This window comes from Triturus cristatus, chromosome 9 (genome assembly GCF_964204655.1).
Source record: "Triturus cristatus chromosome 9, aTriCri1.1, whole genome shotgun sequence".
NCBI classification, from domain to species: Eukaryota; Metazoa; Chordata; class Amphibia; order Caudata; family Salamandridae; genus Triturus; species Triturus cristatus.
Window position 1 is genome coordinate 274029232 of NC_140592.1, and position 24581 is coordinate 274053812.

Here is a 24581-nt window from a genome sequence, read left to right on the forward strand (position 1 = left end):
GGGACCTTATAAGCGTTTAGTTATCCAGCACAATATCCTTGTTGCAACAACATCAACTGTTGCATGGCTAAACACTTATAAGGTCCCAAAGGAGAGACCTATTGGCAGAATGTGCTGTATAAAGCCCATTATTAACTTGTGAGGCTTTCATTGTCAGAGCCAGGGAGCCAAGATAAATTTACGGGCTATGTAGGCTTTAATTTACAGTCCCTAAGTCAAATTGCAGCCTATGTTTAAAAAAATACATTTACAAAAAATGCAATAATTTCACCCACTGTGGCAGTTTAACAGAAACACGCCACGCTCGTTTTCTCAGGTGACCGCCGGCCTCCACGGTGCTCAACAGGTCAGTAGATCAAATGGGCAAGAGCTACCTACCATTCATTTCATTTTACGAGGATAAATGAGTACCAGAGACCGCGCGCCAACAATATCTATTAAACTGCAAGTTCAAATACCGACGGAAACTGCTCAGCCTTTCATTCTTCACGGGCCCATGAAACGAGTAAGGTACAATACCATCTATTATTCAAGCACATCAGGGCAGACCAGTTTGTAGCATTCACTGTATAAAATTGTCGTGACTTAGGAAATATGCCTCATATGGACACCATGGTAGATGGATAATGAGCGGGGATGGATACACTAGGATAGAAACTGAGAAAGGACAACACAGACACTTGGGTTGGTATCTAAATATTGACATGGGCATGAGGAAACTGAATCAGGGTCAGGGAATCAATGGCAGTGACACAGGAATAGAATGACACTCGGACAGGAAGTAGATGACACTGGTTGCAGTGAAACACGGGACGGAAACATTGGGACAAAGAAGCACTTATTGTAAGAGCCTCTTTAGCACAGTGTTTGGGGAGTCATTATAAAAAAAGAAGGAAGGTATTCTGCTACTCAGACTCTAACCTACACCAAAGTCCGCATCTACACAGGAGCACACTCCCCAGATATCTCAGTGCTTCAGAGCCATATACCAATTGCATATTTGTGCTGCACATTCCGACAGGGCATATTAGAAGTGAGATGTCACAGGAAAGGAGAGAAGCATTTACATTAGGTGACTCTCCACTGAGGTCTCACGCTCCAGTGCGTCACTCACTGAGGGCTGGGGAACTCACAAAGCTCATGCTACTGTAGCTATGAGACGTAAAATGCACAACCTCGAGTCTCTAATACAAAGGGGCATTTTTGTAATAGTGTTAGCCGAGGGGCGTCCAACATAAGTCCAGGAAGGCCACAGAGCACAGATTTTCCAGATATCCACATAACATTACTTAGATACAATGAATCTAAAAAGAAATCATTTATATGGACAGTGGTCAGACTGAAATTGTGGCATGGGTCTAGCCTTCCCAGACAGGCATTGGACACCCCTCTTCAGAGAATAGTGGAACCGCCGCTGATACCGTCTAGTAATTCCGCAGTGAATCCAAACACTGGCCAGCTTCATTATAGGCGATAAACAGTACAGTCCTCTCCCGCAGACACCACCTGCACATTTACCTTAGTTCCAGGCTAACACAACGGTTGACGGTGCCTCATTCAATGTGTGCGCCGTTGAGGGGCGGGGACATTCACCCCCAGTATGTAGCCTTTAATATGTGGAAGGTGGCATGCAGATTTCTAGTGACACTAATTGTGCTGTGTAATTGAGCTGGGGTTGTCGTGGGTCGTCAGCAGCATGGGGAATCGCAGGTGTGAGAATCTGACAGGAAGCTGAAGGGAGGGCGGGGAAGTTCACACTCACAGGATGCTCATCTGATGGTTGTTTTGATGCAGCGCTGTATAGACACCCCCTTTGCTCTGTGTGGAAGATCCCTCTGCTGACCTATGGAATGTCAGCATAGCCGGAGCCGGCTCGAATTTTCTGAAGATAATATAGGGCAACAGAAGGGACGATTCTCCAGTGACGTCTTTCAGGCCTCAGAGTTCAAGCTGAGTTTCACGAGAACCTACCAAAATGCAATTTCTCTAAAACAAGCCACCCTAGCTTTTTCAGCATGTTTAATTACTGATGCAAATCAATGAAAAGAAACCCCATCTAATGCTTCTGGCGCTGCCAGGTCCAGTTTAAAATGTGCATGAAATAACGGCATGGTGCTATTAAAAGTATTTACGTTTACGCTCTAAAATACCGGGAGCGGTAGTTACGTCACGTGCACATTTATAGCTAACAATGACATTACCGGGATGACCACTAGTGTTATTCAACAGCCTCATATGTGCTGCTGAAGGGCAGGGCAGACGGAATGACAAGGAGAGTAACATACTCAAGTACTTCTTTGTTTCTACCACTGCCTTCAAGACCCGCAGGTCAGCATGACCAAGGGCTTTCCATCATCAATAAGCCAGATAACTGCGGCCTCTGGCTATACCTAATTGACGCCTGTGGTTAAACAAGCGTGGTGCACGTGCACTGCAAGGAATGTGAGGTATGCAGCCGGCTCCTGAGCTCCCTAGGCCAGGGGAGAGAGAAGCCGGGACATGCACCCGCCTTTGGCCAATTGCATGCTGTCTTTCTTAGAAAGACGCACGCAAAGGCCAATAGTGCGTGAGCTAAAAAAAAAAAAGCACACGCACGAGCGTGTGCTCTGAGTTGAAAGTCCTTACTAGAAGCCTCGCAGTGCAGTGCATGCGCGCTGGCTCAGGCAAGACCTAAAAATTACAGCACATGCTGGGATAATGATAAGAGGGTGCAGGAATCTTTTGTTTTTTGATTTTCCAGAAACAAACTTCCTCTTTGTGAGTTTGTTTCTGAAAAAATAAAATTTTGTAAAAGTGTAATGGACAGCCATCAAAACTGACAGTGAATGTTCAGCAGACCTTTTGTACATTGAAAGGAACTGCCATTACGGAGATTCTTTTCAGTATACTGATGTGACCACCACTCTAGCAGACTTTACTCCATCCGTCAAACTATAAATCAGACCCTTAATTTCTAATAAGTAAAAGAGAACATTTGTTGCACTGTATAATTTGTACAAAGGCAAATAAATGCTGTGGCTAGGAGTTTTTCTTAGAACCCCATTGCTGATGCTGCTGAATACAGGGTTGCTGAAAACGAAGGCAACCTAGTCTTGATTCCACTTCTTGCTTTTTCTTCCACCATTCTACCCTTCCTTTCTCTTTATCTCACTTTTTCAGGTTAAATTTCACCATTGCTTTCTCACTTTCCCACTTTTTTCTTATACTCTTTGTTGTTCCCTTTTCTGTGTATATTTCCATCTGCACAACAAACTTACTACAGCGGACATTCTGCCAATGATACAAAATATCTGTTGTAGTAACTTTGCTACAAGGGAAGGACAGTTAACATTTTTGGGCAATGGTGAAGTTGCAAACATTAGTGAACACCCACACAAAGATTTGTGAGTATTAATAAAACCTTTGTGAGTCATGTGCCACCCTGGACAACTTCGTCTCCAAAAACCAGTAGCAAGTGCCCTTCTAAACTTGCCTATGAAATGGAAAATTATTTCACTCTAGAGAAACAAGATCCTTTTGGTGGCCAATCCACTGAAAGACACATAGTTGACTTAGCAGTAGGCCTGCAAATTCTGGGCTATTTGTTTACCCTTCACCAGATGAGTGCTATACCTTTTCATGGCTGCATCACAAGATTCCTTGACCTGACGATAAGTAATGTACTGGCGGTGTCCTCTCCCATCATGATCAAGGCCACCTTAAAGAAATAGGACTAGTGTCCTAAACACCGTCAATCAACATATACTTTGTTTGGTTAATTGTGTATTAAAAGTGCTTTGAAGTTTGAAAAAGACATACAGGCACATGCATCATCATAGGGTTCAGCGATTCCTTAATTGCGATTATTAAGGAATCGCAATTAAGGAATAGCAAAACCCTATGCATGTAGGAATCGCTAAAGAAATAGCGATTCCCACAAATTCCTTAATTGCGACTAGCAATTAAGGAATGTCTTCCCATGAATTGGAGATTGCGGGAGCAATTTGCGAGTACCAGTAGGTACTCGCAAATTGCTCCCGCAATTTCGATGGTGCAAGGGTGTCAAAATGACACCCTATTGCACCCATGTATGTTAACTCTGCACATATGTTGCATACACACATGCTCTAAGGGCATGTGTGTGCACAACATGAAACTTAGAAAAATGCAAATAAGTGCATTTTTCTAAGTTTTCGCAAATTACCATGAAGTCCAGCTTCATGGTAATTTGCTCACGCTAATAGCGAAATCGCTATTTTTAAAACTGTAATGCATTGCATTTAAGGAATCTCAATTAGGGATTCCTTAAATGCAATCGCTATTTAAGGAATCGCTATTTTGAGATTCCTTAAATAGCGATTTGTGCATTTGGTATGATGCATCCCAAATGCAAAAATACCGGTCGCAAAGGGGCAGATTCTGAGAATCTGCCTGTTTGCGACCGGTTTTGTGCTTGATGCATGTGCCTGTTAGCGGTCTATTATGATGTTGGGCGGATCGCCACCGCCCGCATGGCGGTGGCAATCCACCCTACATCATAACCCGCCTGTCATCCATTTCCTCCCACCATATTAGTTGGCGGGGGACCCCGGCGGACGTAAAAGACCGCTAGACACCGCGATCCATATTAGCATGGGCAGCGGAGCAGGGCTTTCCATGGCGGAGACCCTGCCATGGAAAGCCATGCGGAGTGTGCTTACGGGGGCCTGTTGTGAGCCCCCAGGGTATTGGGGGGTTGGGGGGTGCACATGGGGGGTACCTATGGTACACCCCTACATTGTCACGGACAAGGTGGCAGGCACCGCGCGGTGCCTGTCACCTTGTGCATGAGAATGCACAACGTGCATTCCCAGCATTGTGGCGGGAGGTGCTGTGAGCACCGCCCGCCCGCCACAATGCTGGGAATAGAGGATGCCACCGCCACGGTGGCGGTGGCATCCTAATTGCCGGTGCGGGACCGCCGCACCACTGGCGGCCGGTCCCTGCACTACTACTAATAGGCCCCTTACTATTGTATCAGAAACTTTAAAGTACAATGTTTTTCTATGCATTCATCATTTCAGAAAGGATGCTTCTGTGCAATATCAGTGCTGCTCGCTCTTTTAAATTTACATGATCACATCCCTGTAAAAGTGGTAGCAAAATATTGTATTTTTAAAATTGGACATTCATTTAACAAATGTATTCTATCAGTTCAACATTGTAAACAGTTTTAATATATTAAAATGTAGGCCGCTCCTCTCTTAAAATTCTGTAGTACCCTGTTTAGGCTTTCTAATTAATTCTGTGTACTTGGAGTACCCTTCTTCCATATATTTTTATTGTAATACAAAAGAAATACAAAAATCTCAAGCCCCCTGACCCAAGGTAACTGTCATTACTCTATAATGGAAAGGAAGAGTATTACGTTGCTGTAGCCACGGCCGGCTTTAGGGCAGTGCTGACTCGGAACGGGGGCACTGACCTGAGCAGGAAGGGGGGCACTAACTGGGAGGGGGGAGGGGGAAGGAGGCTGTGTTAGCAATAACTTAATATTTAAAAACACCTGCTGCAGAGTTCCTTGTGCGTCCAGCTTTCATGCCGCAATACAAATACATGTCTTGATAAATAACCCTTGGGATTAATGTTCTTGCTACAGAGAAACATCCAAGTTTTTGTCTAGTGGCTGTTTTCACTCGTCATAAAGTAGCGCAGAGGGTTAATATGCCTGCTTCAAAGAATAGAGCTGTATTTTATGTTGATAGCTGAGTGCATTAGTAAAGCCAGCCTTTGCCAGGGCTTTAAAACTAATTAAATGTACATGGGGCGCCAAAAAGAATTGTTGCATGGGGCGCCACCAGCTATAAAGACGGCTCTGGCTATATTTAATTATTTATTTATTTAATGCGATTTTATATAGCGCGAACATTACCCGAAGGTGTCAGAGCGCTTTACAAAAGAACCAGTTGAAATACATAAGGATTTAGGATTACATGAGTTACATAATAGATACAAACAGAAACAAATTGCAAATGTACAAGTTCTAAAGTCACACGAGGAAGAGATACAAACAGAAAAAATTGCAAATGTACAAGTTGTAAAGTCACTCAAGGAAGAGATACAAACGGATAAACTCTAAGAATCACATAGGAATGGTAGTGAGTACAAAGGTCTACTACATATACTAGTGGTTAGAGTTATATATATATATATATATATATATATATATACATATATATATATATATATATATATATTACCTACTGGCGGTCGCCAGTAGGTAGTTATAGTTAGGACCACGTTTCCATAGGAAATCCGCAACATTCTATTTTGAATAACTTTGGCGCCGGTCGACGAATCCTCGCAAATTTTTCAAAATAGGTGGGGCGCTACGCTCCGCTCCTACCCTGAAAGTCTCGGGGGGATTCGTCAAGCGGGGGCTGAGATAAAAGGGGGGTCCCAAAACGCGTTTTTCCCATGCATTTTTCCATAGGACCTTTAGACACAGCTACAGCCCGAACGGCTGAACAGAATTACTTTAAATTTGGCAGAGAGGTAGTCCTCAGGTCAAGGAAGTGCCTTTTGTAGGTTTGGTGTAAATCTGTTCAGTAGATTCTGAGAAAATAGCCTTTAAACCAATATATATATCTGAGCCAGCTTACGGTGCGCTTACGGTGCGCTTACCGTACGCGTACGGTGGCGTGCGCGAGCGCGATTCTGATTGGCTGTTAGATCTTAGTAAACATTCGAATCGGTCGAAACCAGGAAGCGGCGGCCGCCATTTTCTCTCTCGCTCTCTGAGTTGGGCAGCAAAAACCAAGCCCAAAAATGTGTAAAGAGGCAGTTTCTTGAGATCCTAACCACCCAGGATTGATATAGGGGTCCCCAAACAACCCCCAAGCCCAAAAAAAAAAATTTTTTTTTTTCGGAAATTCGCCGATTACGCTTACCGTACGCGTACGGTAAAAAATTTTTTTTAAAAAAATTATCCACATTCTCCCCTCCCCGTGTTCAAATGGTGCCCGCAGGGCACCATTTGTGCATGGCCTATCACAACTATGAAATTAACAAAAAATACATTTCACAAAGATGCGCATAATATGTCCCCCATGTGCGTACATGGCCCATCCCGCATAACGTGGGCACGCGGTGCGCGCAGCGCACCGCGTGACCACCGTGCGTGCACGGCACTAACTGCGTAAAGTGGGCGCGCGGTGCGCGAAGCGCACCGCGTGCTCACTGTGCGCGCACGGTGCGCGAAGCGCACCGTGCGCGCACGGAACGAACTGCGTTAACTGGGCGCGCACGCCACGAATGGCGTAAAGTAACTTAGCATTTAAAAAACCGTACAAATTCACTGAAAAAACCATAGGTTTCACACACGTTATAGTTAGGAATTAGCATTTAAAAAACCTTGCAAATTCACTGTAAAAACCATAGGTTTCATACATGTTATAGTTAGCTGTACATTTCACTCGTAAAAAACCAATGAAATTCCCCCGTTATAGTTAGTGCAGGCAACTATAACTCACGCGACCGCAATCTTCTGCTGATGACATATGTGTCTTTATGAAAAAAAAATATTTGTAATATATGTATAGCTAAAATTTAATGGAAGAAGACAGGGGCAAATAAGTGTCTAAATACAGTATTAGCATCAGCAGAGGATTGCGGTCGCGTGAGTTATAGTTGCCTGCACTAACTATAACGGGGGAATTTCATTGGTTTTTTACGAGTGAAATGTACAGCTAACTATAACATGTATGAAACCTATGGTTTTTTCAGTGAATATATATATATATATATATATATATATTCACTGAAAAAACCAAAGGTTTCAGGGGCGTTATAGTTAGGAATTGGCATTTAAAAAACCTTAGAAATTCACTGAAAAAACCATAGGTTTCAGGGGCATTATAGTTAGCTGGACATTTCCCTCGTACAAAACCCTAGAAATTCCCCAGTTATAGTTAGTTCAGCTAACTATAACTCGCGCCCCCGCAATGCACTGCTGATGACGTCACATATTACATCACTCATGACATGGTCAGTGACATCACTGATGACATCACTGATGACATCTCAAATGACATCACTGATGACATCATCCAGTGAGTGTGTGTATCTGTAAATTTTAAATATGTTTAATATATATATAGGGAAAAACCTATGGAAGAATGAGTGGGTGTATAAGTGTGTGAATGGATGATTTAGTAGGTGCGTGACTGACTCTATAAGTGAGTCATTAAATGTATCTTACTGCAGACTAGTGACTAAACTGTGTGAATGTCTGTATCTGTCTGTCCGTTGGTGTATAAGCGGCTGCATGATTTTGTGAATAGCTATATGAGTGTCTCTATGGGTTATTGATTGGTTGTCTGAGTATCTGTATGGGTGCCTGAGTGTTTGTGTGGGTGGGGTGTGTGTGACTCTCTGCATACATGTGTAAGTGGGTGATTCTATGGATGCATGGTTTTAAGAGTGCGTCTGTGGTAGACTGTATGGTTGGGTGAGTGTATGTATGGGTGTGTTAGTGATTGAATGTATATCTCAGTGGTACATGTGTGAGTAACTACATATGTGAAAGGCAGTATATATTTGTTTAAGAGTATATAAGTGGGTATATGTGAGAGTGTGTGATTGTGAGAGTGGCTGTATGGATGAGTGTGTGCTTGTATCAGTGATTGTATAAGAGCTTAAGAATGTGGTACTATTTTTATGAGTAAGTGAACTTGTGTGTATAACTGCATAGGTGAGTAAATGGGAGTGTGATTAATTATTTGCATGACTGACTAGGTGTGAGAGTACCTCTATGGATGATTGGTGGTGTGTGAGTGTCTATGTAGGTGTATACATGCATATTATAGTCCTGTACTGAGTGACTGTAAGTATGGGTGACTGTACAGGTGAGTGAGTGGATGTGTGTGTAGATCTAAGAGTCAATGAGTGGGTATGCAGTTATTGGTATTGGAGTATCTATGGTTTTGAGAATGGACGTCTGAAATTTTTATTGAGTATATCAAAGGGTGTGAGAAGATGCACTAATTTATCACATGGATGATGTTATCAGTGATGTCATCAGTGATGTCATTTGAGATGTCATCAGTGATATCATCAGTGATGTCACTGACCATGTCATGAGTGATGTTATATGTGACGTCATCAGCAGTGCATTGCGGGGGCGCGAGCTATAGTTAGCTGAACTAACTATAACAGGGGAATTTCTAGGGTTTTGTACGAGGGAAATGTCCAGCTAACTATAACGCCCCTAAAACCTATGTTTTTTTCAGTGAATTTCTAAGGTTTTTTAAATGCCAATTCCTAACTATAACGCCCCTGAAACCTTTGGTTTTTTCAGTGAATTTCAAAGGTTTTTAAATGTCAATTCCTAACTATAACGTGCATGAAACCTATGGTTTTTTCAGTGAATATATATATATATATGGTTCCCAATGTGCCCTTGCGCATATATACAAATTGTAGATTTTCTCAGGATAACATTTTGCCAGTGATTAGGCTTGGACAAGTATATATTACATATTTACAGAGTGAACGGAGAAATAAAAAATCAAAAGGGGTAGAGAGCGGTATGGGGGGGAGAAGAGTCAGAGGCTAAGATTGGTGAGAGGAGAGAAGGGGACCTGAGGGGGAGAAAGAGATAAGGCAGTCTAGCAAAAGAGAAATGTCTGAAGGTCGGCAGGATAGAATCCAATGGACCAAAGGAAAGCTTTGCTGTCTCTGCGAGGAGCTTGCTAAACATTTTCCTGTATGCTCTTCATTGAATTATGCTTCTCCTTGGGCATCTATGTAAAAACTGTTCAAAATATTGAACAGGTGACTATTAAACAACATCAGGCTTTCAAAAGCCCAATATTACAGACATTGTCATTGCCATTATAGGAGTTGTAGCTCTTTTCAACACAAATTCCTCTTGATAAACACTTATACTGCTAGTTTGACACATGATCAGCTACCTAGCTGTAGACATGATCGTCTATACTCCCAGTCGGCTATCTGTTGCACGTTCAGAGAGTTATCAATACCAGGAATAATAGTAATTCTGAGGATGCAGGAGTACCACAGATTATAGGTGGAAACCTGAGGCTCTCCTGAAAAATAAGAAATTTGCCAGGAGAGCCAGTAATTCCCTGTCAGATTTCCCCTAGTTATTCTTCATTTTTACTTGGAATTTCCCAAAAGATTTGATTTCTTTCAGGCTCTCTCTAGGTGAAACAAAACTGGTTTATAGCAATATTGGACTTGTAAAACAATAATGGAGTATGTCGAATACCATTTCAAGATGGCCATTATGTTTATAGTTAGTTGGAGCTGTGGAGCAGCATTGGTCAGTGACCACCGACAAAAGCATCTGGAAAAGGATGCTACAGAAAATAAAGTGCCCCTTTTTTCTGTTGCATCAATTTTTTGTTACTGATTTCTCCCAATTGCCATTAGGCCACTCTCAGACTGTAAACAGTGTTGGACTGGCCTATCGGGCACTCCGGCAATGCCAGATGGGCCAGTTCGAAAAGGCCAATGTAAAGGCTATATATTTTTGGGTTCAGTGGGCCTTGACTGGACTTAAAAAAACAACCCGCAAACTGTCTCTTTTAAGCTGGCCGATCTGTCTGTGCAGAGTACCTGACAGACCAGGCCAACATAGAAGCAGAAGGACACACCCAAAGAGCTAATAGAAATGTGTTCTCAGTAAAATACTCCTGCGGGTTCATTCAAGTTGTGATTGACAATATTTCAAGCCAGTGCCTAAACGTTTCAAGACAAAAGAAGCTAATGGCTGAAGAAGGCTGAAACAAGGCGAGTTTAAGTAAGTATAGAGTACAAACTGTTTGCTATACCCACCCAAGCTAGAAAGGAAAATAGCATTCTAAACAAAGCCATTCTATGAAAACAAGTTTCTACTGTGTTCACTGAACTTTTCTGGCTACAAAGACATTCAGTTTTCATAATTCTTCTGAAAACATTGAGCTGTGGCTCATATTTTCACTTTGCATATACCACCCTTCTGTTACCATTAAAAAGAAAAATGAGTATTAACCGAAACTCTGCATTTTGCATCATACGCAACAATCAAACATCAAAGACAGTTCATTTTTTATTTTACTTCACAATTCTAGGATTCTCTTCATACTGTGTCATTGTGTTGCAATATTACAATACATGTGGCTCAAATACAAAAGTACCTATGTAATATTAAGGTCCCCATTACGAGTTGCCTCTAAGGCATATCAATGGGTGACTATCAGTGGTCTGGTGTACCTATACCGGAAATTACCAGATCTGGAAACAGCAGACCAGGTTTACCAGATGCAGACCAACACACTCTAAAACCAAGGATTCAGAGTGGCAGGAGCTGGGACATAGTAGGTACAGCCAGACTTCACCCTGCCCATCTCCTACAGCTGCAAGGGGGAGCAGAAAATGCTCCCCTAAAGAGGCCACAGCCCCTCCCCACACCCCCAACACCCTACCTACCCCCGCCCGCCCAACTCCCCCGACCCAATCTGGACTACCACTAATATTTACTGCCTGCTAGAAGCAGGCAGTAAATATCAACATTAAACTCCCCAGAATCTGGGAAAGGACTCAGTAATTCTGTATCAGGCAGGTTATTTCCCATTCTGGGAGTTTAGCTCGTTATTTCCACTAATTTAATGGGCGATACCAGCCAGTATCCTCTACGCCCAGGGGAATCTAAAAATATATTTGCTTAAATAATGCAAGATGTCCTTTACCATAATGCCAGTAATGTAACACAAAATAATACCCCACCCCTGCAGAGTGTAAGGAGGAGCTCCTGAGTCTCCCATATCTCATAGATCTTCATTGACTTTTGGCTGAGTGGGGGCCCCTTGAAGGGTTGGTGGGACCCTGAAGGATTGGGTGTCCCTCAGCACTGCAAGGCTTTCAGGGGCCTGCAGTATACCCCTGCATAATGCCTACAGATATTGGTAAAATACGTTATATTTCACACTTACATCCAGGTTAATCCTGAACCCAACTCTTGTGGCTTCTAATGGAAATTCTACCCCACATGAGTGCATGTATATAGTGTATCGGAGTAACGGGCCAAACCTTTGTCCAGTTTGAGCAGACGTTTTTCTCAAGATATTTTACAATTGGTATGCTTGTGTATATTTATGGTTTAGGTCAACTCAGTCCCTGAGAAACCAACCCAACCATGTACATTTTTAAAACAGGCAGTTAACTTGGTGGATGTACAGTTTGCATGGGAGTGAAACATGTCATCAGGTTGAGGGAACTTTAGGCACACATTTTACTGACAAGTGGGATGTGTGGTTTGCGTTTTTGTCCACAGGTAGGCAGGCATCCAGGGAACCCTATGGTACCCAAGAGGTATGTATATGGTTGATCACACAAGTTTTCATTCACCTTTCTGCCCTCTGAATGCCATGCCATCATACAGCACACTTTACACCCATAAAAACGATACCACTTATCTGTATATGGTCATATTTCAGTGAAGACAAGCTAGCCAAAACCACAGCCTATTCTAATGCTTTTAGACACAGATTGTCACTCAGCTGCACAGGCTTACTAGATGTTTGTGCGGTCTTGGGTCATCTTGCTTCTTACTATTAAAAAAAAAAAACATAATCCTTCAAAATATAGATGCTCCAGCAGCTGGCACCACATCGTGGCACAGCAGTGATTGTATTGCTCTTGAGCAGTGGTTCCCAAACTTTATTGACCCACGGCTCCCTTGACCCATTGTCCATTGCTCCCCACTTTTACTTTTTTGGGAGGGTGGGGGTGATGTAAGCCCGACCTCAGGAGTAGTTGCATTTTTCTCCCTGAAAATAATTGGGATGAAGCTGATGAAGGTATTATAATCATATACGGAGGGTGTTTTGACAGACCCCCTCCTTGATGGAATAGATCCTTCCCCCCCCCCCCCCCAGCGCCTTGAGACCCTCACGGGTGAGTAGTCGCGCTTAACAAACCCCTGATTGATTGATTGTGTTTCGTATTACTAAGGCGGTGCCATTCCTAGTTACACTTCTTTGCCCATGACTTTTTTAGAGTACCCTCTCAAACTTTTTTAGCCCACGTACAGTGCTAGATAGCACCCCTATGCATGTAGGCCCCAAAGTGTTTCTGCGCTTGAAGAACATTTGCATGCACTTCCATTCTACCCATGTCATACATGCCAAAACCGGTCTCAGCAGGGTGACTCACGATTTTTTAAACCACATACAGCTTTATTTTTTCTGTCTCCTCCCTAAAATTGCCTCCAAATCAATGCAAGCCAAATAAATTCCCCTATTTTTGTTTTTGTTTTGTTTAAACGTCCCTCTTTCTTGCTTCCAAATGTTGGCATTATGCTGTATATGGTGTTTTACTTCCCTGTGCTCAAGGAAAGAGCTGGTCTGTCTGCAAATGTGTGTGTACTGAAATAAATATGTACTGGAAGTACCCATGGTTCAAGTACAACTGTCAATTCTTAATAATACTTAATGTAATGTGTTTAATAGACAGGACAACTGTACTTTCCTGATAACTTGCATTGGTGTAAAATGCTTTTGAAAAAAAAAAAAACTATTAACGAGTCTAACAAAATTAATCAGGCATCTTCCGCTTACTTTGGGATTGTTGGAACCTGGGAATCTAGTGAAATATGGAGGTCATCTCCCTCAACATGTCATCAATCAAGCACCACCTTTACAGCTTTAGGCATGTCACTTACAGACCATCAACATCATGCGTTTAAGTCTAATTAGTTTAACTGGAGCCAACAGACCCTTCAAAATTAAGTGCATTAAGGTGCTTAGTGCGCGGCTCCCCAGGATAGGTTTGGCGGCTCCCCAGGAAGCCACAGCGCACAGTTTGGTAACCACTGCTCTTGAGTAATAGCTTTTAAAACTATATATTCATTTTTCTGTGGGAGGGTGGGCCTTGAAGAACTGCAAGAGTGCGAGGCCTGGGCCATTATGCCCATCTGCCACCTCCTTGTGATCGTCGTCATACAGATGTAAAACGTGATGATTCTTGCAGTTTCTGTTGTGGGTAGGACGTCTATCCCTGGAGCTCATGAATGTCATTTAGTGGTCCTGAGAGTCGTAGCTGTGACCCCTGGCTTGCCCCAAGCACCCCCTGGAACTGCCTTTGCGATCCCTGGTTTTATAGGTGCCAAAACCTTGCCACGAATGCAGACATTACAGGTTCCAACCCCCTTGTTTTCTTCCCATTTCTATTACACTAATAGTTAATAAAATTGTATTTTTCACTATTAGTGTAATATAAGGTGGAGCAGTTGGAGCTGGAACGAGACCTTACCTAGCAGCTGTGGTAGGTAAATGCTTTTAAATGTATGTTGTGTGTATGTTTGCAAGTGAGAGTATGTTTGTATAAGAGAGTGTGTGCATGTGAGAGCAGGTATATATGTGAACATGTATGTTTGTTTGAGTGAATGTGGGAGTCAGTCACAGTAAGTGAGAATGAGTGAGACTGATTGTCATTGAGTGTGAGTGAATCAGAGTGAGTGAGAATAAGTGAATGGGATTAAGAATGACTGCGTGTGAGAAAATGAGCGACTGAAAACTAATGAGTAAGAATGGGTATGAGGAGTATTAGGAAGTGTCAGTGAGAACGAGTGAGAGCATCTGTGAGTGAGAATGAGTGAGTCAGAGGTTTGGCGGCTCCCCAGGAAGCCACAGCGCACAGTTTGGTAACCACTGCTCTTGAGTAATAGCTTTTAAAACTATATATTCATTTTTCTGTGGGAGGGTGGGCCTTGAAGAACTGCAAGAGTGCGAGGCCTGGGCCATTATGCCCATCTGCCACCTCCTTGTGATCGTCGTCATACAGATGTAAAACGTGATGATTCTTGCAGTTTCTGTTGTGGGTAGGACGTCTATCCCTGGAGCTCATGAATGTCATTTAGTGGTCCTGAGAGTCGTAGCTGTGACCCCTGGCTTGCCCCAAGCAGCCCCTGGAACTGCCTTTGCGATCCCTGGTTTTATAGGTGCCAAAACCTTGCCACGAATGCAGACATTACAGGTTCCAACCCCCTTGTTTTCTTCCCATTTCTATTACACTAATAGTTAATACAATTGTATTTTTCACTATTAGTGTAATATAAGGTGGAGCAGTTGGAGCTGGAACGAGACCTTACCTAGCAGCTGTGGTAGGTAAATGCTTTTAAATGTATGTTGTGTGTATGTTTGCAAGTGAGAGTATGTTTGTATAAGAGAGTGTGTGCATGTGAGAGCAGGTATATATGTGAACATGTATGTTTGTTTGAGTGAATGTGGGAGTCAGTCACAGTAAGTGAGAATGAGTGAGACTGATTGTCATTGAGTGTGAGTGAATCAGAGTGAGTGAGAATAAGTGAATGGGATTAAGAATGACTGCGTGTGAGAAAATGAGCGACTGAAAACTAATGAGTAAGAATGGGTATGAGGAGTATTAGGAAGTGTCAGTGAGAACGAGTGAGAGCATCTGTGAGTGAGAATGAGTGAGTCAGAGGGACTGCAAATGAATAAGAAAGAGTGCAAGTGATTGTAAGTGTGGAGGTATGAATTAGTCAGCAGAAACATGAAAGTGAGTGAGCGTAAATGGATGAGTGGAATGGGGAAGTCAGAATGAGTACAAATTAACGGTTGAAATTGTGTGAGTGCAAGTAAGTATGAGTGAGAAAGTATAAGTGAGTAAAAATGTCAATGATTGAGAGCAAGTGAGTGCATAAGAGTGTAAATTAGTAAGTGAATGTGCGACTGAGTGTAAGTGAGTAAGAATAAAGAAGTGAGTTCCATTGAGCGAAAAGGAATGATTGAGACTGAGTATGAGTGAGGTAGAATGAGTGTGAATGCATGAGTGTGAATGGTGGTGAGTCCACCATTAGTCCTGGCATATGGAGGGTCATTCTTGGCTTATACAGGCACCCATGGCAAAATACTAATACTGGGATGCTGGAGGCAACTTTTGGGCATGTGGAAATATGGATTTTTCTGGTCAGTTATGTCCCCTATCTTGGACCCCAACGGTTCTATGAGCATGTCACAAGTACATGTATGCTCCCTCCAGTTCCAGCAATGATGACGCAAACACATGTGCGTCCACCGTCAACATGTCCTCTGTCAGATCCGCCATAAATGGGCTGGATATTCCATTCCTAAATATGAAAGGCCACCGGCTTTATATGGTTCACTTATGCCATTTTACAGTCCAGGCAAGAAGGCCCTGATTCTGTCATCGAACTCCTTTTCCCTTCTGCCTCTGAAAGCTCCAGTTCAAGCCTGCATCTGTGACCATGAACTTTGTCTCATTCTCTGCGCGGCTCACGAAGCCTGACATCAGCCTATTCTCTGCCAAGAACTGTATTTCACCTTCGAATTATCTGCTTCCCCCTCAGCCGATGCATTCCTGCCTAGTAGCTTAAGTAAACATTCTTCCAGTTACCAAGCAAAAAGGCCCATCTTCTCTGTCCTCATGCAAGTAATTCATAGCCCTGTTACCATGGAATATTCTTACCCCCTCGCATTCAGTGTAGACACCTAGACGCTTGTACACGCACGCACAGCCAGTATAGAATAGATTCTGTCCGAGAGTCCTTCTTTTGTGGATAACATAGTTCTTTAAACATAGGATGTTAGATATGATTTGGGATTAGGTTGACTTGACCCCCCAGACTTCCTGTCTCCACACGTAGAGCTAAATGTCAAGTCCCCGTCACCCCCTAGTTACACGTCAATTACACGTCAGACTGCTGCGCGCGCATCAATGCCAAGTATTATCTTATAGATCCACCTATGTATTACATCATAGCCAATCATGTTCCTTTTTACTCATTATTACACCCATTTTCGGTTACGTAGAACCAAACGTCAATGTCCTTATCAATTGTTACGCCTACTGTATTCACTTCATTATGATGTATGTATTATAAAAGTTACTGCTTGTCAATAAAGTATGTACTTCACTTCCTGAACTCCCGTGGTGATGGAACTTGAAGCATCCGATTATAATCGCTTATTGGAATAAAGCCCATTCTGAAACTCTAGTATCACGGATTCTGCCTCTCATTTTACTGAGCTACTTTATAATGTTCCTGTATCAAATTCAGTCCCGGTAAAGGAGAAATATTTACCACATGATGGCGCCCGAACAGGGACACTTTCTCATCTCACGCGCCGGCGGTGCGTTGCAGGCCCGGTCTCCTGCCACAGCTGGACGGACAATAACGCGTACCAGCAGGATTTCCTGTATCTCCCTCCGGTCAAGTGGGGGCGACTGAGACTGCAATCAACACCCAGACGAGGCGGTGAGAAGTGCGAAGTATCCCGACCAGAGCCTAGCTGAGAGAGCAAGATCCGAGGTATACAGAGACCCACCAGTCCGACGTCAAGCCAGTGTTCGACGAGTCGAGTCGAGTCCAGTCCAATCCGAGTCAAGTTCAAGTTACTGAGGCCTTCCGTTTCCGAAGCTACCCGGTGAGTACCATTGCTGGGGAGGCATTTTCTGACGTGCACATAGGTTGTGCCGGTCAAGACGGGTTTGGGTACACAAATCCGGTCTGCACTGTTTTAGCAGTGTATCTGTACTGTTTAGCAGTATATCAAGTATTCCGAAGTATTCCGAAGTGTCTAGTTATTGTCTAGTTATTGTCGAGAATTAAGCTTGGTGATTAGTTATGCAGACGATCATCATTGTTGTTTCAGTTAAAGGGTTAATGTTTAATGTTTGAAGTGTTTAAGTATATCGTGGTATGAATGACTGTTCATTATCGTGTTTATTGTATTAAGTCTGTTCAAATTCAAGTATCAGGTCAAAATCAAGTGTAAGGTCAGTTCTCAATATGCCGCTCTTCTAGAAATTAAGACAAATCACTACCAGAAAAGGGGTTCTCGAAGAAGCCGTCCCTATTCCTCCTAGGGACACTCCAGGGCATTTTATGTATCACAAACATGGCTTAGACGCTATATTATTTCTTGACTTATGGGTAGACTACACCAAGGGATTACCAGAAAGTCAGAGGTGGCCCACAGCGGGGACCTGGGATGCAGAGTGCATCATGAAAGTCGAGGAAGAGTTATGGAAAAGGAAAGTCAGACAGTCACAGAAAGACGCCGTTGAATTATGGCGTAAAGAATCACATAGACGAACAGAAAAAGCACGTAGACAGGAAGAGAAGAGTAAAGAGAATTCCAATAAAGTTCGAGAGAATCTATTAATTGAGGAAGGTATCCGAGTGAAATCAGAACAAGTAGACAGACAAAGAAATGCCCTTATGAATGGTATGTATCCCCTTCTGGCCGAAGGATTACCTAAGGCTACTCCGGAAACGCCAAAAGACTTGCCAACCCCATTGTTCCCCATAAAGGTACATCCTAAGGGGCATCCTAGAACCGCAGAAGATGTTTTTCTTTCCTCATATTTAGATGACGCAGCTCCCGAGTATGCCAATTCCGCCCCACATAGACCGCATACCAGGGAGGTTCAACGCCAAGATCCAGTACCCGTATCCCTACAGCAACAAATCGAGTCACAAGTTCCGGCAAGCACATCTGTTTCTGTATCCGCTTCTACAGCTACTTCTATGGCTGTGTCCACACCTGTAGTTGCTGTGTCACGTTCAACGAATCCTTTTACACCCGACGCCCCAGATGGAGCCGCGGGAGGAGCTACCAATGTCTTTTCTACGCCACCCAGAATAAATAAGCTTACTTTTCAAGAGTCAGCGCATTCACGTACACCCAAACTCCTTAGTACCCGTACGCTTAAGGAACTTCTTATAGATTGTAGATATGACCCGGTGCCTGGAAAAGAGGACGAAATGACCCTAGCATCATTACGTATCAGACGAGCCGCAGTGTATTTAGCGAAGTTACCAGGAATGACTGCGCATCTAGATAATATATATCATTTTGTCCAAACAGGGCGAGATCCAGAATGTATTTACAGAGCTATGGAATACCAGAAAGTAGAGATACAGGGGGAACTGTTACGTTTCCTCATAAACTGTGTGATCAGAAATCAAGACCGACCGGGGGTAGACCCGGAAGCCATGAGAATTCTTACAAGATGGAGCCAGAATATATCAGAAGGGAGACATGATAAACAAAATTGTATAATAGCCATGTGCCGAAAGATCCGTAAAGAAATAGAACGCCTACACGAAGAGAGATTAGAGACAGACGAGTTCGAACAAAACGAGGAAGAAGGGCCAGGACTGCCCACAGGACAGTCAGACACCATAGCCTATGTAGGTAGAGGAAGATCTTGTAATAGGAATCAGACTAGATATCATACTGACTCAATACATCCGACGTGTCCAGATAATAACAGGAATTTTCAAATACCTATAATTAATATAAGGTCTAACGAGCATTCGTTCCAAACCGCCGACAAACTACTCCGAGAACGAAGGGGTTATCATTTCCTCGATTCTATGGATGAACAAGATTTAGCCAGGGCAGCTGTCCATTGGGTGGACAGTGCCGGAAAATATAGTGATGATACAGTAGTACGCACATTTTTGAATCTTACCCCAGATGAACAAAGGTTAGCTGGGATTTATATGATCCAACAACTCATTATACTATATCGGAGTCAGCATTCGGACCCTGGTCCCTTGCCTGACATACTGACTGAATTACTTATGAATAAATGGAGAGGTCCAGGTACTGAATTAATTAAAGAAATTCTAGAATCAAGAAAGCAGTATATTCTTTTCGTATGTTCAGAACATGTTCCATTGTCCGTCAAGGAAAGAACTACGTATCACATAGATAGACAGAATCCCTTACGAGAAGTACACCCAATAAAGGGTGAGGACAATGAGTTTAAACGCGTATTTGTATATACGCCTATATCGAAAATAGAATTATTAGAAATGAAGAAAGTAGTACCCAGTCATGACAAGGACCCAGCGGGGTTTCACCGAGAAATTAAAGACATGTTACTCATGGGAGAGTATACCTACCCCGACATTATGACAATATTAAAGGTGTTGATGCCTGCTGGCATTTATGAGAAACTCAAAGAAAAAGAGTGGGAGGTAGGTGATCAAAAGATAGAATGGTCAGCATTAGAAGCAGAAGAAAGGGCCCGAGGTCCAGGTTCGGGGCTTGGGGACAAAACTAAGGCATTACCAGGACTACTAGTACAGGTACTGCCACGTTTATTAACCACGAAAAAGGAAGATTGGGGTACAATTTCAGCCTGTAAACAGAAGCAAGATGAAGACACTAGTGATTACTATGCCCGTTTTGAAAAATGTTTTGGTATAAATAGTGGCATAAAAGCAAGTAGCGAATCCTATCCACATCTGTTTGTAACAAAATTAGTAGAAAATGCTCTGCCTCCAGTAAAGAATAGAGTATTAAAATTCGAAAGTACCTGGCAAGGTAACACTCCAACACAAATGTTACAAATGTTACAGTACCACCACAATAGAATTAAAGAGGAACAAGAACATGAACACAGACGCATGAAAGACACAAAAATGAAAATGCTAGTTTCCCAGACAGTTCCAGCTGAAGGACATAAAAAGGGTATGACACATTCCGATTCAGCAGGACCTGTAAAAGGGACATGCAATTATTGTAAAAAGCCAGGCCATTACGTACACGATTGTCCAGTTTTAAAACATAATATCGCCATAGGTAAAACACAAGAAAGATCACGGCCACTCAGACAAGACCAGAATGAACAAGGAGCTATACAGCATGTCCAGGCAATGCCAGCCGCACAACAGCCAATACAGTTTGTGCCAGCTGCACCCCCATTGCCTGTTGCTGCCACACAAACAACAACACGACAAATGTATCAGACCGCACAGTATGAATATCCCGAGTATCAGCGTTACGCATGAACTAGCCTAGAGAGGGAAGTTGACTTACCCCTTATCGAGATTCCTGTAGATCAAGAAGGACCTTATGTACATAGTAAATTATTAGGTCAAGATAGAAAATTTTTACTCGATACAGGGGCAAGTCGAACAACTATAAAACGTAGTGAAGTTCCAGGGGCACCCCTCTCAGGCTCACAGAATATTTCCCTGGGTTTTTCAGGCAAACCTATTGTTAATGAAGTGTCACAGCCTCTTCCACTCACGATAGGACCTCTGACCCGAACTACAGATTTACTGCTTACTAAATCATGTCCAGAAAATTTATTAGGAATAAAAACGTTAAAAGCTCTAGGAGCCATAATATGTTGTTCTCCGGAAGGAGTAAGATTGTTTTTACGTGATTTTAAAGGTCACTATGTATCTAGAGACATGGATCCCCGACTACAGACTTTACCTACACATCTATGGGCACAAGGCCCTACTGATGTTGGTTGCATGAATGTTACACCATATCGAGTCACACTAAAGGCAGGAGTGGTGCTACCACGAATGCGACAATACAAGTTACCACCAGATGCTGTAGTGGCTTTACTACAAATCATTGACGAGCTCATTGCCCAAGGAGTAGTTGTGGAAACAGACTCCAATATATGTAATTCACCGATAATACCGATTCTTAAACGAACAGATCCGAAGGCCCCGCCAGTATATCGATTGGTTATTGATCTGCGCGAGTTAAACAAATGCATTGTGCCACAATTCCCTGTGGTCCCAGATATCTCGTCATTACTGACAGCTATTGATTCCGAAGCGACATTCTTCACTGTAATCGATCTCAAGAATGCCTTCTTCAGTGTCCCAATAGATCCGGAAAGCCAATATTTGTTCGGATTTAGTTTAAATGGACGTAGCTTTAAATTCTCACGCGCACCTCAAGGATTTACAGAAAGCCCCAGCATCTATAGCCAAGCATTGAAACGAGAACTTGACAGTATCCACATGCCAGTTAACACGGCTCTGTTTCAATACGTCGATGATCTGCTGATCACCGCAAGAAGTGAACCTGAATGTGAGAAAGCATCACTGACAGTTTTACAATTTCTAGCCGAAAAGGGGCACAAGGTGTCCCCTTCTAAGCTGCAATTCTGTGTCCAACGAGTTGTTTATCTTGGACACTCGCTGGACAAGGAGGGAAGGCAGCTTACACCCGACCGCATTCAGTTGATAGCTAACATGCCAATACCCAAGACACAAAAGGAGGTGCGGGCTTTCATAGGCCTCACTTCATATTGTAGACAGTGGATCCCGCAATATGCATTCCTAGCAAAACCACTCATTCAGTTGACAACCCAGGAGGCAGCCACATCGACTGTTCTCCCTTGGACTCAGGAACACACACAAGCTTTTGAAAACCTAAAGAAAGCTTTATGTCAAGCACCAGTTTTAGCAACGCCATGTTACAGAAAACATTTTACACTCTTTGTTACAGAACGCGAAGGTACTGCTTTGTCAGTACTCACACAGGAACAGGCAGGAGCACACAAACCATGTGCTTATTTTTCTAGTACATTAGATCCCGTAGCTCAGGCTTTGCCTGCATGTCTGAAATCAGTGGCAGCAACAGCCTTAGCAATCAGACAAAGCGATGCCATAGTGTTAGGACATCCATTAACAGTTCAAGTACCACACGCAGTAGAGGTTCTTGTAAATAGAACACAAACACAACACTTGACCGTAGCACGACTTACAGGGTATGAACTTACATTGTTTCAGCCACATATAGAAATAAGACGCTGTAACACATTGAATCCTGCCACACTTTTGCCAGTAATCGGAACAGACCCACTAGCCCATGACTGTATTGAAGTTATTACTGTAACGACAAAACCCAGACAAGACTTGACCGATGTTCCATTGTCAGATCCAGACCTGACATTTTATGTCGATGGTTCATGCATGAGAACAAGTACAGGAGAGTTAGTAGCCGCTTATGCAGTCACAACCGATACTGAAGTCATTGAAACTAATCGTATAAATACTTTGTCAGCTCAAGCCGCAGAGCTCATCGCTCTGACACAAGCCTGTATTCAAGCCACGAATAAAAAAGTCAACATATACACTGATTCACGTTATGCATTCGGAGTTGTACATGACTTCGGCGTGCTGTGGCGAGAGAGAGGTTATTTAACTTCTCACGGTGCCCACATTCAGCACGGACCCCTCATTCATGCATAATTAGATGCAATACATCTACCCACTGCAATATCAATTATGAAATGTAAAGCCCATACAAAGGTTACTGATACCATTTCCCAAGGCAATGATCTAGCCGACAGAACAGCTAAACTGACTGCTCAAACTCAAACCCCCGATATGACAAAGACAATAGTCCCGACACCGACACATTGTATGACAGTTAAAGATCCTACTCTTGACATAATTGACATACAGACACATGCTACACCGGACGAAATAAAGAAATGGACTGAATTAGGAGGGATCCAAACGGACCAAGGATGGATGATGAAGGAAAGGTCTGTGTGGTTCCTCCCTGATTCAATGGTCCAAGTCATAATTAACACTATACATAGTCCAGCACATCTAGGAGAAAAAGCTATGCTAGACAGCATTCAACACATTTGGTTTAATAAGCATTTACGAGCAGCAGCCAAACAAAAGGTCCGTACCTGTATGATCTGTTGCCAGTTCAACCCAGGAAAAAGTGTTCCCGTAGAACAGGGTGGATTTCAGCCTCCTGATCACCCTTTTGAAGTCCTACAGATGGATTATATCCAGATGGAACGATGTCGAGGATTCAAATATGTTCTCGTAGTTGTCTGCGCTCTGTCCCGTTGGACAGAGGCGTACCCGGTTTCAGATTACACTGCCCCGACTACTGCCAAACAGTTAGTTCGAGAATTCTTCCCACGATACGGTTTACCACGTGTTGTCTACTCAGATAACGGCCAGCCGTTCTCATCCGAATTAATGAAACACGTTTCACTTCTGTTAGGTTATCAGTGGAAATTCCACTGTGTCCGACATCCCGAGGCAGCAGGTCTCGTAGAAAGACATAACCAGATACTGAAAATCAGACTGTCCAAAATATGCAGAGAGAAAGGGGTCGACTGGATAGTAGCATTACCAGTTGCACTCTTTTACATGAGAATGGTAGCACACTCTAGAACAGGGCTATCCCCGTATGAGGTGATCTTCGGTAGACCACCGAATATGTGGGGGACGCCCATACCACGCAAAATAACTGATATTGACTGTAATATGCTGACAGATTACTTGGCTTCCTTGATGTCTGCACTACAATCTTCTCGTTCACAGGTAGCTGCAGCCTTTCCCGACAACACTGAGGTGAAACCCCATGACGTTGTTCCGGGTAATCTTGTCTTTGTGAGAAATTTCGACAGAAAAACTCAACTGGAGCCCAGGTGGAAAGCACCCAAGTTGGTCCTGTTGACCACAAGAACAGCCGTGAAGATCGAGGGCCGCAAGGGCTGGATTCATTCAAGTCACATAAAAAAATTTCATGGACTACCTTCGGATATAGACACTACGCCCTGCACTCCCTCCCAGACTGATACAAAACTCCCTTTTGTTGAACCTAACAAATCTGAAAATTACAAACTAAAGCTTAGGCCCACCAAGTCGAGCAATTTGATTGTTTAAGTCCTCTCCAAGGTGAAGCGGTTGAATTGTCTCTGACATGTATCCCTTGGACCTAAGTAGAGGAAATACCGGAAAAATGTTGAAACGACAGGCGTATTGTAAATCACTG

At 43.1% G+C, this 24581-nt stretch overlaps 1 long non-coding RNA gene across 1 annotated transcript in view; it reads left to right on the forward strand.

Moving 5' to 3' along the window:
* The window catches only part of LOC146797746 (uncharacterized), a 1134092-nt gene that overhangs the window by 898450 nt on the left and 211061 nt on the right, over positions 1–24581 (forward strand). The window lies entirely within an intron of this gene.